The 12209-nt window shown below is 37.1% G+C and overlaps 1 long non-coding RNA gene across 1 annotated transcript in view; it reads right to left on the reverse strand.

Annotated features, from left to right (window-relative positions):
- Window positions 1-476: 476 nt before the first annotated feature.
- Window positions 477-12209, reverse strand: part of LOC140528298 (uncharacterized) — a 28882-nt gene continuing 17149 nt past the window's right edge. Inside the window, exons 2-3 of the long non-coding RNA XR_011975135.1 lie at window positions 7765-7917; window positions 477-1232 (exon numbers count right to left, since the gene is read on the reverse strand). This is a non-coding gene — a long non-coding RNA (uncharacterized lncRNA). The remainder of the gene's footprint in view (window positions 1233-7764; window positions 7918-12209) is intronic.

Below are 12209 nucleotides of genomic sequence, written 5' to 3' on the forward strand. Positions count from 1 at the left end.
TGGATCATTTCTGTGGCTATTCTTTCCCTGGACCTCCTGGTACCTTCTTCCCCTTCTTCCCCTTGACCAATGAATTGTTTAATGGATCCATCAACAAGTCCCTGCTATGCACCAGGCACCATGCTAAGTGCTGGAGATACAAAGACAAAAATAATCTTAAACCATCAAGTGCTTACGTTCTGTTAGGGAAGGCAAGTAACTATGTAAGTATATACAGGATAAATATAAATGGAATAAATACTAGGTCATAATTGCTAGTACTTATATAATGTTTTAAGGTTTGCAAAACATGTTACATATCTCATTTATAAGAGTTAAATATAAGGTATTAGGTATATTTCTTTTAAAGGGTTTATTTATGAGAGAAAGATTATACACATATATACATTACTATATATGTGTGTATATATTCAGAAATAATATTCAAGGATAAAAGTAATCTGTAGTGTGACTAAAACAATACTACCAGCACAGACTTGGTGGTACTCAAGTTTACTAATCTAGTAATTCAATTCAATTCAATAAACATTTATTAGGCCTTTACTGCGTGCATGTGATGGAATTATAAAACCTACCCTCAGGGGTAACTGTCTTTCAGAAAAATACATTGAGAACCCCAAAGCAGTAGAACAAAAGAAGTTGCAGCTAACTGGATGGACAGCTAACAAGTTCCTTTTGGAGAGGCAAGTAAAAGAATTGGTTTTATGATGTACCCAAAGGTACCAAGAAACATCATTTTTTAACATCCTTTTAAAAATTTTGAGATCCAAATTCTCTCCCTTTGTCCAGCCCCAGACAGTTAATCATCATCATCACAACATTGCTGTTACTATACACAATGTTCTCCTGGTTCTGCTCACTTTACTTTGCATCAGCTCATGTAAGTCTTCTTAGGTTTTTCTGAAGCCATTCCCCTAATCATCTTTTATAGCATCACAATCGCATGCCACTCCCCAACTGATGGGCATCCCCTCAATTTCCAATCCTTTGCCATCACAAAACGAGCTGGTATAAATATTTTTGTACAAATGAATCCTTTCCCTTCTTCTTTGATATAGATGTAGTAGTGATATTTCTGGGTCAAAGTGTTTATGCAGTTTAAGATCTTTTGGGAATAGTTCTAAATAGAAGAAACAACATTTCGTGGGAAATTTGGTGTTCTTGCCTTGCTGTATTCAAGATGAACACAAGTAGAAGTGTCGTAATAAAGATAACTACAGCTTACATGACATCTGTTAAGGGGGAAAACAGAAAGAAAAAAATTATATTCAATTATTTTATTTTCAATTCTGAATTATCTCCCTCCATCTATCCACTTTCCTATCCATTGAGAAGGCAAGAAAAACAAAACTCGTTACAAATATGCATAATCATGCAAAATAAATTCTTGTATTAGCCATGCATCTAACCAAATAGGAAGGAAGGAAGGAAGGAAGGCAGGAAGGAAGGAAGGGAGGAAGGAAGGAAAGAAGGACAAGAAGGATGGAAGAAAGAAGGAAGGAAAAGGAAGGAAGAGAAAAGGAAAAACGTAGGCCTCAATTTGCATTCTGAGTCCTTTGGAATTATGGTTGGTTATTGTGTTGATCACAGTTATTAAGTCTTTTACAGTTGATTATTTTTTTTACAACATTCCTGTAATAATTTATCGTATAAATTGTTCTCCTGGTTCTTCTCACTTTACTTCACCAGATAATACAAGTCTTCCCAGAGTTTTCTGAATCATCCCCTTCATCATATCTTATAGCATAATAGGATTCCACTGTATTTGTATACCACTCTTTGTTTGACCATTCCCCAATTAATGAACATCCCCTCAATTTTTAATTTTTGGACACTGCAAAAAGAGGTGCTATAAATATTTGTGTACATATTGATAACCTCTGAGAAAGAAAATATTTAGAAAGAATTTGATAACTCCAAAGTAAGACATTCCTTAATTATCAGTGACTTCAATTCAAATGTGGGTTTAGGAAAGGCAGAGAAAGATACTTTGGAAAATAAGGTTCATTATTAAGAAATGAGAGGCCAGAAGCTAAATAGAAACCCCATACCTAGATATCATGAATACACTTTTCCATGAAGAAAGCTGGAAGACTCTAAGTGCAATAAGCATTGAACAACATCACACACACAAAAATGAAACCATGTCTTCACAGATTTGAAATGACTGCTTACTGATATGTGGGGTATTTCTGAATCAGATGTGTAGTTAGACCACTGATTTGTTAGAACAAAGATACCAACACCAAATTAAAAGAAAGGACAAAGAACAAATAGTATGTAAATAAAACAGCCCTAGCATAATCTATTCAGGTTTAATACTGAAAAATGGGAAATGGAACAAGGAAATGACATCACCACGGGCCATTATCCTTTCTTGTGGAAGATTAACTAAACATCATGGAGGTCAAAGAACCTAAAAACCACTTTATCCAGCAAATTCTTGAGCTTGTCAAGTAGAGACACATGGCAGCCAATGGAATATGAGTTTAGAACATAAACTTATTTGCAAAATCTTATGAAAGAGGAATGTTGGAAGACCATTTTTACTGCTTCACAAAACACAGAAAAGCAGTGGAGGAAAAGATGAGTTATCAAAAATCTTGGTGTGAAACTCAGTTAAGCCAGAATGTCCCAAGAACACAGAGTTCCTGCTAGATTATGGAGCAGCTGGACTGGATAATCTCTAAGGTTGCTCTCAATTATAATGGTCTGAGAGAAGTAGCATGGTGTTGGAGAAAGAAGACTGAATTTGGAGTCAGAGGGTCAGGGTCTGAATCTTTGACCTATTACCTGTGTGACTCTCACTCATCCTGAAATTTACTTTTCTTACTGTAAAATGGGGGCATTACATTAGATAATCCCCAAGGTTTCATTCAGCTCAGGCCTACGATTGTTCAAAAACCATACTCACTGTGAGATAACAGAGTCTCATGGGGATAATTAGAATTTTGAGATACTTAAGACTTTGACTGCTTGACTCATAGGGCTATCAAGAGGAGAGTCTTTGTAAATGGTAAAATACTTTTAAAAAATATGACATTGTCATTATAAATGTGGATGGAGGTTGGGGCAACTAGGTGGTGCAGTGGATTGAACACCAGTGCAGAAGTCAGGAGGACCTGAGTTCAAATCTCACCTCAGACACTTGACACTCACTAGCTGTGTGACCTTGGGCAAGTCACTTAACCCCAACTGCCTCATCCTGGGTCATCTCCAGTCATCCTGATGAATATCTGGTCACTGGATTCAGATGGCTCTGGAGGAGAAGTGAGGCTGGTGACCTGCACAGCCCTCCCTCATTCAAAACAAAGTCAAGTGCAAGTCATGTCACCATTTCTCTGATGGCATGGTCTTCTTCGGCAACGAAGGATGAACACACACAGGATGGAGGTTACAGAACAGCAAAAACAAAGGACAGCAACAGTTGCAGTGCCCCAAGGTACCTGTAGGTGGCAGAACACTCATTCCCATTCCCATCCCTAGTTGCATTGCATCATGGAGCTGGTCAGTCCTTTTGCAGGATTTTGTAAAATGGGGTCTTTAATTTTTAAAAAATTATAATGACCATTTCAATATAATTGATTTGCTTTATAGTCCTATGTATATTATGCATCTAAAAACATTCTGAGAAGGGGTCCCCTAAGCTTCAATAGGCTGATAAAGGGGTTCATAACCCATAGAAAAGGTTAAAAATTCTTGCTTTAGGGAAATGGTTTCTAAACTTTTTTGAACTTTCACCCCTGTTACTAAACACTTTTGAGCACATACTCCCGATATCTGTATACTTATTTATTTGCAAATTATATGCATGTGCTACTGTGAAAATAATTGTGTACATTATAAAATCTGTACAAAGATAGACATTTAAAAAGAAGGGAGAAAGATAAAAATGATAATATATGACATCTAAACCTACAGTCAATAGGAGTTTATTGAGTTGGGGAGGTGACGTGCCTGAACTTAAGGAAAAATACCTTTTTGGGGGCGCAGGTTAGTGAGGAGAGAGAATTGAAGCAGGGGAAACCATTAGAAGGCTGTTACAATAGTCCAAGTGGTGGGGGAGAAGTAGGGTAGAATGAGGGTGGTGGCTATGTGAGCAGAGAGAAAGAGATGCATGAAGGAAATGTTGTGAAGGTAGAAATGACAAGATTTGGCAACTATTTGGATATGGGAAGGGGAATGAGGAGTTGAAAACCAAACGTTCACAGAAGATGAGAAGCTGGGTGAATTGAAGCAAAGCAGTACCCTGGACAGAAAAAGGAAAGTTCACAAGATGGGCAAATTTGGGGAAGAGGAAGGGCTATCAATAAGACCTGGGAGGCATGCGGCCCATTCACACCCGCTCCTCTGATACAATTGACTCAGTGATACTCAACATAGGAGGGAAGGCTGAGCCCTCGGTCAGTAGGAGCTGCTCTAGAGGCAGAACCCAACCTCTGAAGGCTGACTGCTGCAGCCACAAGGTGAACTGGGGGACAGGAGGTGGGTATGCTGGGGGGCACAGAGAGGAAGAGCATGATGGAGAATCTTCCCACAAGCACCTGTGCACTCAGTAGCCTGTGGCTATCCACATAGCACCTGGGTTATAACTGTCCTCTGGGGTCAACTTCAGGAGCTGGAAACAGCAGAGAGAAGGAACAGAGTTCCTGCATGTGGGGAGATGAGAACGTGTTGTGTTGGTGACCAGCCCTATGATCGGCCATCACAGGGAAAGTGAGATTTAGCTAGCTGATCGCAGACCCCTTTGGGGTTCAGCCAGGGGTATCCAAGTCCCCATTCTGATGACCATTATTTTAGGGGGCAGAGAATTAACTGTATAACTAGAATGAATGACCCCATGTAAGTGAGATAGGATGAAAACTCATGGGAGCTTATAGATCAAAATGTATGTTATACAAATTATTCCCCAAAAGTTGAGAAATAAAGCACCCTGCCAAACTTTTTGCAATACAAATACAGTTGTACTACTTAAATTGGGGGATGATAAAGGAAAGAAAGAGAATTAAGATCACTATCATTAGCAAACATTGATGCCAAAATTTTAAGTAAAATCTCAGCAAAAAGACTATAGCAATTTATCCAAAAAAAAATTAATTACAAATCAAGTTTATATTAGGAATGAAAATAATTCATGTAATTAATCCTACCCCCCAAAAAAACCAACTAAAGCTCCTTTAGGTGAGTGTGTGGTGTGTGTTTTAAAGTTTAGTTTAATTCTGGAGGTAGCTAGGTGGTACAATGAATAGAATTCTAAGACCTGTAATCAGGAAGACCTAAATTTCAATCCATCCTTTAGACACTTACTAGGTCTGTGAGCCAGAACAGCTAGGTGGTTCTGCAGTGGATAGAGTGCTAGGCCTACAGTCAGGAAGACTCATCTTGCTGAGTTCAAATCTGGCCTTAGACACTTATTATCTGTGTGACCCTGGCTAAGTCACTTAACCCTGTTTGCTTTATTTTCCTCATCTATAAAATGAGTTGGAGAAGGAAATGGCAAAGCACTCCAGTATCTCTGCCAAGAAGACCCCAAATGTGGTCACAAAGAGTTTGAAATGCCTGAACAAAAGCTGGGCAAGTCCCTTAGTCTCTACAGTTTTCTCAACTTTAAAATACGGATAATAACAACCCTTACCTTGCAGGAATGTTGTGAGGATCAAACAAGATATTTGTAAGGTGCTTAGCACGGTGCCATGCACGTATTAGGCATTCTGTAAGTGCGTATTCCCTTTCCTTCCCCCCAAAGTCACATGATTATATCAAAAGTTTTTTTTAAAAAGGCTTTGAAAAGAACAATAGTTACTTATGCTTTTTAAAAAGCACTCTATAAGGCACAAGTTTAGAAGAGCCTTTTGAAAAAATGTGACAAAAACCTGTTCATCTAAAATAACAAATAATTATATACAATGGAGAAATACTAGAAGCATGTCCAGTAACTAAAAGGATAAAGCAACAATCCTCCGTTTCCCTGCTATTATTTGACATAGTTCTAGAAATGCTAGCAATTACAGTAAGATGAAAGAAAATAAAGACATATAGTCAGATAACGAAACTATCCCTTTGCCAATGACATGACTTATAAAATCCTAGAAAATCAGCAAAGAAACTAATTGAGAAAATTCATAGATTTAGTAAAGTTGCAGGCTACAAAATAAACAGTAGTAATAACAAAATCCAAGAAATAATAATAGGAATGGAAGTCCCATTCAAAACAACTGTAAAATGAACAAAATATCTGGGACTCAGTCTACCAAACCGTACTTAATACCTATTAAGAAACAATTTATAAAACACTTTTGAAGAAATTAAAAAAAAAATTTAAATAGCTGGAGAGACAGTCACTGCTTATAACTAGGCCATGTCAATATAATGAATATACCAATACTACTAAAATTAATTTAGAGATTTGGTGTTATATCAATTTTTTTCTGAAACCACCCTATTCTTCATTTTCTTATAGCACAATGGTGTTCCATCACAATCATATACCACAACTTGTTCAGCCATTCCCCAGTTCATGGGCATCCCTTGGGGGTAAATTCTTAACTAAATAAAGGATAGAGACAATTACACAAACCAAAATAGATCATTTCAATTACATGAAATTGAAATGCTTCTGCATGAACAAAATTAATGCAACTAGGATAGTAATGGAAGTCGTCAAGTGAGAAAAAAATCTTTATGTAAAATATCTCTCATAACAGTCTCATATTCAAAAGATATGAATGACTAATGACCATCTCATGATAAATGTACTCAAAGGATGCAAACACTTTTCAAAAGAACAATTGCAAATTATTAACAAGCATATGAAAGAAGTCTCTAGGTCATTAATAAAAATGGAAATGCAATTCAAAACAACTCTGGAAACTGTAAAAGATGCAACACTATGGGAATAAGTTAACGTTAGAGGGGTTGATAAAAGACAGATACACTAATTGGTGAAACTCAGAATTGGTACGACCATTCTGGAAACAATTTGGGATTATTTGAAAAGACTCACTAAAACCATACCCTTTGTCCACTATTAGACATACACCCCAAGGACATCAATAACAAAAAGAAAGGCTTCACAGACACCAAAATATCTACAGCACTTGTTGTAGTAGTAAAGAACTGGAAACAAAGATATCCATAGATTGTGAAATGGTTAAACAAATTGTGGTACATGAATGTAATGGAATATTACTACTACACTATAAGAAAAGACCAATATGGTGGATACAGAGAAACCTGGGAAGATTTAAATGAACTGAGGCAGTGAAGTAAGCAGAACCTGGAAAACAATATAAATAATGACAGAAATTGTAATGACTAAGTGTAGCCCCAAAGAAAAGATATGAGAAAACACCAATCCTTGCTTCTTTGCAGAAGTCAGGGTATGGGACACTGAATAAAATTTCAGGCTTTTTGATATTTTGGTTAGTTTTGCTGAATCTTTCTCTGCTCTTTTTTATTCTTTATTATAATAAATAGCTTTTGAGGAAAGATTAAAGGAAGGATACAATGGGAAATGAATATAGGTGACTGAAAACAAAATACATAAATAAAATATTTTTTCCAAAAAAGGATAGCTTGGAAGGGAGAATACTTGAATTTCGTTCCATTTTAAAATCTCAACAACATCCCTACTCTCCACTGTGGTTCAGTTTCCTTAACAACCGTAGCTGTAGCCACAAGATTAAAAACACTGACGTGCTAATTTTTCACCCAGCTTCCCCACTACCTCTTCTTCAGGAGATGCAAGGAATAAAAGCTATTTACCTCTTTACTAGAAGTAAGTCATTGCGTCATAGAATTTTAGAGGTAGGAAAGATCTTAGAAATCATCCATTGCTTTCCAGGAATGGGGACCTCATTCTGTTTACTTCGAACTTTGAGCAAATCCACAGGCCTCTTTAGTCCCCAGTTTTCTCACCTGCAAAATGAAACAAATGGACAAAATAATTAGTTCCTAATCTATATGCTATGGACCCTTGGGGTTACTGAAATTATTAAAAGGAATCTTTTACAAGTTATTAAAAAGAATCTTATTACAAGGCTGTTCCAAAGGCCACGAAGGCAGCTGAAGCACGCACTCTGGAGCACTTGGAGCTTGGTCAGAGATTGAAGATTCCGAGGTCATCCATTACATCTCAGGCTATCAACAGGTCTCATTTTTGTCCTGCCAATGGACTTCACTGATTCTGGAAGAGAGAGGCTGACTACTTTGTGCAACTCTGCCTCACTTAAATCCAATTTACACACAAATCAACACATGTTCCTGTGATGTCATTGGTCCCCTTTGAAACAAAGGACAAACAATAAGGAATCTGCAAATTCATATATTTATCATTTATCTCATTAAGTGGTTTTTAGTAAGTTTGTTCACTCATTAATGAACAAGCTTAACTTCTATAGAATAATCTCTCTACATATATAGATATTCATATATATACATATAAAATTTTCTAATGTTGCTATTGTGATGAACAAAATATGAATCCATTTTTTAAAAAAACTGTTTTTGTCATCACATATTTACTCAATCTGTGGGGTACTAAAAGTATAATTATCATGGATGGAGGCAGAACATTTCAATCTAAACAGCATCGTATTTAGAATCAGTAGGCCTGGTTTCAAATCCCTGGCTTTTCTACTTTTTGTGTGACTTGGATTAAGTTCCCTCCCCTATTTGGAATTTAGCTTTCTTATCTGTAAAATGAGGGAGTTTGAATTAGATGATCTCTCAGGTCTCTGTTAGCTCTAAATCTAGGACTCTTGTCAGAGGAGGTCTGTCAAATTTGCTTATGTTAAAAGTAAGGGCTGGGGGAGGGTTTTCAACTCCAAAAAGTTTGAGAATCATTGAAGTAAATTATTTTTAAATTCCTTTCCATCATCCATGGTTCTACCTACAGCTCAGCATTACAAAGGTCACTTTTCTGCTAAATCATTTAATCACAGAATGAAACCAAATTAAAAGGAATTGTAGATTATCTAATGTTTTGAATTACCTGTCCCACTGTGTTCCTATAACAGAAGAGACAATTAAGAATTGACTGACAATTTAAAAAATATACGGGACATCCCAAAAGTCTTAGTGTCGTTTTAAGCTTTAATAGTTTAAAACGACACTGAGAGTATCTAAAACACCTTGCACTTCGTGTATATTGTCTTTCTCCTTTCACTGAACAGATAATTTATTAAGTGCCTTTGGACTGAACTATTACTAGTTCAAAGGAGGAGTGCTCTATAGGAGGAAAGGAGATATAAAAGAAATAGAAGATATAGATCCTGATTTTACTAAAATTATAATCTACTTTTTTGAAGGAAAGAGTAAGGTCCATCTTTCATTGCTCTGAGTCTCATCATCCTACTTTAAAAAAAAAAAAGAACTCTTGCCATTTACTCTGTATTTTGGTGGAGAAAGATGGAGTTCTCAAAATGACTGATACATAAATAAATGTGAAATCCTTGTTTATCTTGAAGCCTGCTCCAGTTTGAACCTAAAGGATTCAGTTTCTTCTGCTTGCCGCTTGTTCCAGGGCTGGAATCCACTGACCCACTTGCAAATCTATAATTAACAGAGGTTGTCACTATCAAATAGCTAGGGATAGGGAGAGACACTTGCTCATAGAGGGGGCCAGATGTGAGGTGGGTGTCTTTCCTCTTCTGAAACTGCCTGAAGTGTCTGTAGGCAGAGTTGCAATTAGGGAGGGGAAACTAAGGATTTGTCCCCAAATTTAGAGGAAGCTGACACCATGAAGAGGCCTTCAGCATTATAGAAACAACAGGACTATCACTTAGAGAGCATAGAAAACCTCCCTAGTAACAATGACCTTGTCCCTGATTGCCCTAGGCAGCAAAGTTCCTAAGTTTGGCTCTAGGTCAATAGATAGTGTGATATTGGGATCTCCAAATGCTGGTAATTCACATCCTGACACATGGGAAAAGTTCACTGAGGTAAATAGAACAGACAGTTGTCCTACTTCCTCCAGCCTAGATGACCTTTGGGTCCTGAAATGGAATCTGAGAACACTGGCCACCCAGCCTTTGTGGCTGGCATCTTGCAACAGGACATTCCTCTATCCAGAAGGCTTCCACTGAATTGTGGAATTGACAGTATATTTTTCCTGCACTTGACACTTAGGAGCAATGTGACCACATGAGCCTCATGTATAAAATGACAATACTAAAATCTGCAATATTCCGTGGTTGTCATGAGACTGTAATGAAATAATGTATACAAAGGGTCTTTTATACCTATATAGGGTATCCCAAAAGTCTTTCTTTTAAAGTCTGCAGTTTTTAAGCTAGTAAAGTTTAAAACTTTAGTTTGTCACTAGTTCAGGCTATTACTTCAAGCTAATATGTTAGTTTTTAATCACTAGTTTAATCTATTCAAGCTTAAAACTGTACTAAGATTTTTGGGATAATCTGTATTTATCAGTTATTATAATTATTGGATCATAAAGCTGGAGTTAGAAAGGACCAACCAAGTTGGATTGCCCAACTTTTTTGTTTTACACATAAGGATACTGAGATCCAGAGAGGTTGTGACTTTCCCAAGATTATACAGATAGAACAGCTAGGATTCGAACCCAGGCCCCCTGGACCAAATTCATAATTCCATTGCACTATGATGTGAATTCTTTTTTTAATCTTTTTAAAAAATAATTAATTTGTTTTCAGTTTTCAACAATCACTTCCATAAGTTTAAGATTTTTCTCCCTCCTCTTCCCTCCCCACAACGACATGGGATCTTATATGTGTTCTACACATTATGTGAATTTTTAACCTCTTTCTCTTTGTAGTTATATATAGTAAATGGAATGATTTTAGGGGTTTTTTAAACCATCTGAGCCAGGATGCAAACTACATATGTATGGCTTGCTTAAACCAGCCCCATTCCATTTTAGATACCCCTAAAGAGATGCTATAGGGTCAAACTAGGGGATTTTCAACTTTTCTTACTTGGTTGGTATAAGGGCTCTTCCATCCCATCCTTATAAATGCTTAAGAAAGATGACTCTTGGAAGGGACATAGGTAAGTTTTTCCATTTAATTTGCATAGGAAATCACTCAACCATGATTACTGAGTCCACTACAAATTTATGTTACATAATTTCAAATTGACCCTCATTGTAGTAAAACAGTCCTTTTACTCTCTGCTAATTGATTATCACTTTCCACAAGGGCTGTTCCAAACCTCTTTTCTTCTCATGCCTTCTACAGTAACTCATCCAACCACCATCTCAGCTGAGGTCTTTACCTCATCACCACCCTCATGATAATCACTGGTGCTCTTTGAGAATGAAGGATGAAGAACAACAGCACCAACCTCATACTTTTCTGAGAAAATACAGACCAGTTACCCTGAACTCCCTATTTACCTCTCTTCTACCTCTCACAACACCTGACACCATTCTTCTGTATTCTTATTTTACCACAATCCTGATGAAGAGGTGGCCTTTCTCTCCTCATCAAATACCCTCTATATGTTCCCTTGAACTTCCCATTCCGACTTATCTTCTCCAGCAGACATCCTCCAGTATCATTCTCTTATCTCTCTCCAATCTTCAGTCTTTTTCTATCCACTGGTTCCTTCCTAGCTCCCCACACTTAAAAATCCTTCATTAGAGTCCATCAGTATCCCATCCTATATTTCTTTTTCTCTTATGAGTTTAACTCCTTAGAAAACCCATCTACACTCAGCACTTCCACTTTTTCTTACGTGCTTCTAAATCCTCTGCAATCTAACCCACAGGTTCCCAAAGAAGGCAATATCACCCTCTAGGGGGTGCTGGAATGATCCAGGTTGGGGGGGAGGGGCAGTAATGACCTTGGGTGCAATTGTGGAGGTGGGGGCATTGAATAAAAATAAGGAAGCAGTGGAAACATAAAGAAAGAAGAAAATTTTGAAAAACTGTCCATACAGGTTTCATCTGTTGTATAACAGAGTTAAAGTCATAATGACTACATTATTTTCCAAATAAACACACAAAATTCAAGTTGTAATAGATTAGTGGTCACATCCACCAACAGGTCTTAACAAGCAAGTGTTGGCAGGTGAGTGTATTGTGCATTGTCGGGAAGTCCAGCATGCATCCTCAGGAATATGTGGGTGTAATGACTTGTCTACAATACAATACTATACATGCAACACCGTGTCATCAAAATTTCAATGTAGGAAAAAACCCCACAAATTTACAATAAATTGTTAAATTTAAG

Source organism: Notamacropus eugenii, chromosome 2, assembly GCF_028372415.1.
Source record: "Notamacropus eugenii isolate mMacEug1 chromosome 2, mMacEug1.pri_v2, whole genome shotgun sequence".
NCBI classification, from domain to species: Eukaryota; Metazoa; Chordata; class Mammalia; order Diprotodontia; family Macropodidae; genus Notamacropus; species Notamacropus eugenii.